Genomic DNA, 6,560 nt, shown 5'->3' with positions numbered 1-6,560 from the left:
GTAATATTCTGAAATAAAAAATAAATAAATTACCCAAATAATGGACTTAAGATTCAGTACTTTAGATCATTTATTTAGTCCAAGTATGGTGGATGCATTTCATTTCTCAATTGAAGTGGTAGCTGCCTCCAGGGATGTGTCGAGGAGGAGCTGAAGGCAGACTGGGAGGGAGGGAGGGTGTGACACAGGGGGGACACTCTAGTCAGACACCCTCAACTTTACTCGTGCAGAAACCAAATCAAAGTGAATTACCCAAGTCACGTGGCCAGAATGGGTGGCAGAGCCATGGTCAGACAGGATGTCTTAGTTGCCAATATAATGCTTCTTGTATTTTTTCAGTGTATATTTTTTATTTGATGAACTGAACTGAACAAACTAAACCTCAGGGATCTCACACTGAGAGGGGAGGCGTTTTCTTTCTCTATTTTCCCCCCAGCCCCACCCCTATTTATGGAACTATCTCTTCAGTGTCCACCTGACTATAGCCTGCCTTAGCACTATGCCTGCCTAAGAGAATACATTTAAATTACCTATGCACATGATTATCTGGAACCAGCTGACCAGAAATTCCCTGGTTAAGCCACCTATGGCATAATTCTGCAAATATTATTCTAACATGCTGAGGCTAGGAGTAGAAATAGAAGGTAAAGTCTGCACAGTTATACTTCTGTAGTCGAAGAATCACGTAGGTGAAATAAACCAGCATTGGACAGCCAATGAGAATTCTCCCCATGGGCTCGAAATCTCTTCTGTGGCTCCCTAATTTCCACTGAATAAAGCTTGTAGTAGAGAAGGCATCTCGAGCAAAGCTTTCTGGTCCTGTTTACCATTTCTTTGCTTCAATAGAAGCCTAATCTTGCTAAATCCTATGTCTTCCTAATCCCTGTACAAACTCATTCCTTTCCCGATTGCAAGTCCCGTTATTAATGTTCCTCCATTCACATGGGAAGATTATTTTCTAATACTTGGCTTTCTAACATTTCCCATCTTTCTTCATCTAAGGTATCGCTCCATCCCCAGGGACACGTTTCTCCTTTCCCACGTGGCTTCTGCTCCACTCTCGGGGTATCCTCTCTCTCTGTCTCTCTCTCTCTCTGTCTCTGTCTCTGTCTCTGTCTCTCTCTCTCTCTCTCTGTCTCTGTCTCTCTCTGTCTCTCTCTCTGTCTCTCTCTCTCTCTCTCTGTCTCTCTCTCTCTCCCTCTCTCTCTCTCTCTCTCTCTCTTTCTCAAGGCATTTATCAAGAACTATGTCTTAAAAGTGATCTGTGGAAAAGTCTTAATTCTGACTGCCTATTTTCATAATTGTAATCTGCCACATCGGGGCTTCTTGAACGTTCTGACTGCTCCTTCTGAACACAGAAGAGAACTACTTTTTCGTTCTTGTCTCTCTTCTGTAGATGGAAAGCATTCTCTTGGGTTCCAAATTCAGAACCCTCTTCTCTTCAAGCAAGTCTTCTGTTTTCCATTGGCTCTCTCTGTCATCCATATGACTTCGGATTCCTCACCTCTGAAAATAAGTTCTGAATCTGTATGTTTAGCCTCAACATCCCACATGAGTGTCAGACAAGCACATCTCCAAGTTTTTAGTTTCTTATTTTATTTCAAAATATTACAGGAGTAGAAACGTTTTGGTTACATAAATTGCTTTTGTACCATTTGAGTCAAAGCTATAAATGTGCCCATCACTCAGATAGTGTGCATTGTACCCATTAGGTGTGAACTTAGTTTTATTTCAAATGTTTAGCTGGCACTTCAAGAGAACAATGTAGGATACCAACTGAAGTCTCCACCTCTCTTCCTTCCAAATGGGTCATCTTATTATTAGAAACATTTTCCTTTCTCTCATTCCCCAAATACCAACTTTAAATCTTGGGTCCTCTTTAAGCTGTTCCTTTCTATGGTCAAATCCTGCTAAGTCCTAGAGATTGGATCTCACAGAGCTTCTCAGCTCTGGTCTCAACCACCATCCTGTCCTAGAGTGAGTCTTCATCCTACCTACACTAGACATTGGCGATGACTTCACTGACCAGTTTCCCCCACTCTAATTTGTCAGATTCCATATGATCAATCAGTTCTCTTAAAAATATGTTTGACTATGGCACTGACTTACTAAATATTCCTGAATGCTTCTTTTAGTTATCTCTGCTTTGATTCCAAAGTCTCCTAGCCCTTGGCAGTGATGTCTCAGACTGCTCTTGTCATTCGTTTCCCATTATTCTCCTTCAGGGGTTTGCTGCTGCATCCAAACTGAATCAGACACTTCCCCAGACACACCTGTGCACTGGGCCTCCATTCACATGGTTACCACTTCCCACAATGCCCTCTTTCCATCCAGCTGGCTTCAGTTCTAGCCATCCTCGATATCTGGGGCCTCTCCTGCTCTTCCTTTAGATACTTGTATGATATGTCTCCAAGGGCTCCTACATCACTCTGCTTAGTCACTGTAACCATTTTTGTACTTGTCTTATCAATCCGGAAGACTGAGCTTCTTGGAACCAAAGATGTCACAGTGTGGTGAGATGAGAAGTCAGGAGCAGCTGGGGTAAAAAACTGGTTTTTTGTTTGGTTTTTTGTTTGTTTCACCATTTAACTATTGGGTGGATTTAGTTAAGTTACTTAACCTCTCTGAATAACCATTTCCTCTTCTGTAAAATGGAGATAACATAAAATCTTGTGATTATGGGAAGACTGACTTAATGTATGAAAGATATTTGATAATTTTATGGCATGTGCTAGTTGTACCACATTTATTTTTGTTTCATCTGTGCATTTGACCCCATCCTTGGTAGATGTTCAGTAAAATCTTTAGACATTGAATTGGGTTTGTTGAATTGAAAACGTAAGAAGTCAGTATGGGAGTTTCATCACTGTCCAGATCAGTTAGCCTCATTTTAAAGAAAAACTCTGTTTCATGGTCACAAGTTCTAATATCAACCTGCTTTTTCACAATTGTGTGATGCTGGCCCTGGTTAAGCCACATACAGCGTATGAGTGAGTATATGTGTGTGTGAAAATAGCCCAGAGCAAACCTGTCAGGGCTACCTTGGGATAAGGCAAATTAGGATTTATATATTCAAATACTTATCCCTATCAGTAACCAGCACATTGCATTTCTTATCCTAAGTGGATTAATTCTGTAATCCTCACACGTCCTCAATGAGAAGGCAATTTAACCAACATTATCGTATTGGTTGTATAGAGAAAGCCAGGGAGAAAACCCACAAAGAGGATGTTCCCGAACAAAATGGTGCACTATAAACTGACACTGAATATACCAACTGCATGGAGGGTGCTTGCAGTGACATATTTGCCCTGTCGAAAGTCCAGCATATTGTTGAAGTGATATCTAGTGATGTTTTTACCTTTTTTCTCTCTCTCTTATCGAAATCTCCAGAGCCACTGAAAGCTACCATCAGTCCCCGGAAGGTTAAAAGCAGCGTGGGGAGCCAGGTTTCCCTGTCCTGCAGCGTGACAGGATCTGAGGACCAGGAACTCTCCTGGTACCGCAATGGTGAAATCCTCAACCCTGGAAAAAATGTGAGGATCACAGGGATCAACCACGAAAACCTTATAATGGATCACATGGTCAAAAGTGACGGGGGCGCGTACCAGTGCTTTGTGCGCAAGGACAAGCTGTCCGCTCAAGACTATGTGCAGGTGGTCCTTGAAGGTCAGTGGGCCTCGTTATAGGGTACGGCTGACAAAGAACCCAAACCCAGAGCACTCAGAAAAGAAGAATAAAGAGCGAAGCAGTCCTGATAACCCTGGTGTCGGGTCTCAATCTCACCCTCATTTTTTAAGCTAAATCAGGCAAATAAGGGAGAAAGTTCTGATGAGAGTGAAATTGTATTATATGAGAAGTAACATAAACATTGCCCACTCATGTGTTTAAAGTTGCTTGTCAAGATATAAACCTCAGAAACTCAAAACTTATAGTTTTATTGACAATTCGCTAACTTCTAGAGTAGGGTTTCTCAATAACACCTTGTTTTGGGGGCTATTTTATGCAGTGTTGGATGTTTTGCAGCACCTCTGGCCTCTATGCACTAGAGGCAGGCTAGTAGCACCCTGCTCCCAGTTATGTCAACCAAAAACATCTTTGGACCTTACCAGCTGTTCCCTGGGTGGGGTGGGAGGAATAGCCACCAGTGGAGAAATACAACTTTAGAGAATAAGCGCAGAGCAAAATTTCAGTATAGTGCCTGGTGGAGTGAAAAGATGGCATCTGGTTGATACAGTTGTGTGTAGTTGGGTCCAAATGTTCACAGATTTGAGCGAATGGTATTTGTGAAGAATTACTTTGTGGTACAATAACAGGTTTTAGATATGTTATACTGTTTGCTTTTCTTAACTGCTTACTGCATACTAACATCTTCAAGCATATCAATCAGCCAGGGAAAGAAGCTATCACAGGTAACATTTAAATAAGACATATATTTATCACCAGATAATTAACTACCTTCTGTGTATTTGTGTGGATTTTTGGAAATTATGTCTTTATATATAATTTAAAATTCATCTGTTATCAATTGATTAAAATAATTAAATGATTTTCAGATAGCCTAAATGGAGAGCAAATAAAATTCATTAATATATGAAAATAAGTTTAAATAGGTCTTGATGTTAAGATGATATTTCTGTTATTTTTTTTAACCTTAGCTAATTTATAAGCAGTAGCAGGCTTAGCAAGAGATTCCTGTTTTGATTCAAGGATTTCATTGCAGACAGTGAGGGTTTTTTAAAGCAGAGGTGAAATTAGCTGAAGGCATGGTACTCATATTAAATGCCTGACACCGTGTTCCACAGTATAATTAAGTGTAGAAAGTAATCAATTTGTACAGAGTCAGTTTGCTAATGATGATACACCCTCTAGTCCTTACATAGTCGCTATTTTTAGATTCTTTGTAGGAAAAGGAGAGATTACCTGTCTAGGCCTAGTTACCTCGGCAACCATCTCTTGTGACTAAGAAAACCTAAAAAGCATATTGATAATCCATAATGATGCTGAAAGAGTTCAGGTTATCAGAGTGACAGCAAGAAAGATTTCAAAGACACTCAGGTCTCCCCGGGAAAATAATGTCTGCTTTCATCTCCAAAAAAGCCTGTCATTGGAACAAGAAAACGGGGCAGAGGAGCATACTGAACATACTCACGGATTTATTTGCCACATGTCAGTTTCCATTCAGGACGAGAAGCTTCACTTTATTTTTTCTCTTCTGAGAGATGACAGTGCTAATGTAGCAAAAGAGAGCAGAAATGGAATTACAAATACATATCTAGTACCTGCTTTAAAGTGGCATCTAGCTAGTTTCCTCTGAGAAGAACCTTCCATTATTCTCACTCAAATAGCTATGGATTAACCTACGATTATAAAAATTCACAAGACTATGAACTAGAAATGAGCACTGATATAATGGAGAATCTGGGAGTATGTCCTATGAGGCTAAAAAATGGAATCTAATAATTATAGGTTCAGAATAAACCATAATACCTTGGAAAATGAAATAATAAACTAGAATAATAACAGTCTCTAGTTCTAGAAATGGTAAAATAGCATGTATCAGACTAAATCCCAGGCTGATAAAAACTACAAACTTTGGAAAAAGCAAAACTGTATGTAGACACTAGAGAGACACCAAAAGTAGGCAGAAAGGATTTGAAAGAAAGGAAAAGGATTAGATGACATCTACACTGATACCACTTTCCCCCCGAGGACATTCCCCAGTCCATGAGGTGAAGGGGAAAAAGAATAAAAGTGGAGAGATGCAGTCTTACAAGATCGAAGTAACAGAGGACAGAGATCTAGTCTCCCAAAACACATGCAAATTGAGGGATTGGGGCAGAAATTCCAGGAAAGAAGGAATAGCAGTAGCAAGTCCACAAACCTATAAATAAACCTCCTTGGAAAACTTGGTTGACACCTGAACTGTAAAAATGTGGGGGAGAATCCAAGTCTACAATAAAAAATAACTAGACATACGAAAAAACAGGACACTGCGACCAAAGGACAAGAGACAAAACAGGTGACAGAAACAGAACACAAGAGGACCCAGATGTCAGAATTTGCAGACAAGGACTTTAAAGCTGCTATTTCAAATATGTTTAATAACTTAAAGAAAAATGTGGACATAATGAGTGGACATATGGGAAAGACCAACAGAGAAATGGAAAGTATAAAAAGGCATCAATAGAAATGAAAACTTCACTCTATTTGCTTTAATACAAGATTAGAGAAGGAGGAAGAAAGGATCAGTGGACTTGAAGATAGATTAAAAGAAATCATCCAATCTGAAGCGTGGAGAGAAAAAAGGCTGCAAAGAAAATTATTAGAGCCTCAGTGACAAGTGGGACATTGTCAGATGGCCTGACATACATATGATTATGTATTATTTCTCCCAGGAAAATAGGAGACAGGAGTGGAGAAGAAACAAGTGTTTAAAGAGATAATGGCCTTAATTTTTTCAAATTTGATATAAAAAATAAAGTTGCAGAGCCAGAAAAATCAGCAAAACCCAAAAATAAATACAAAGGAAATTACATGTGAGCACACCAAGTCAAGCT

General features: G+C 39.6%; 1 protein-coding gene across 1 annotated transcript in view; it reads left to right on the top strand.

The window, feature by feature from the left end:
• The window catches only part of DSCAM (Down syndrome cell adhesion molecule), an 834,101-nt gene that overhangs the window by 532,466 nt on the left and 295,075 nt on the right, over nucleotides 1-6,560 (top strand). The window lies entirely within an intron of this gene.

The sequence above is a fragment of the Propithecus coquereli genome, unplaced genomic scaffold, assembly GCF_000956105.1.
Source record: "Propithecus coquereli isolate 6110/MARCELLA unplaced genomic scaffold, Pcoq_1.0 Scaffold148, whole genome shotgun sequence".
Taxonomy (NCBI): Eukaryota; Metazoa; Chordata; class Mammalia; order Primates; family Indriidae; genus Propithecus; species Propithecus coquereli.
The sequence above is the reverse complement of the archived record's forward strand: the minus strand, read 5'-3'. Positions and strand labels throughout refer to the sequence as shown.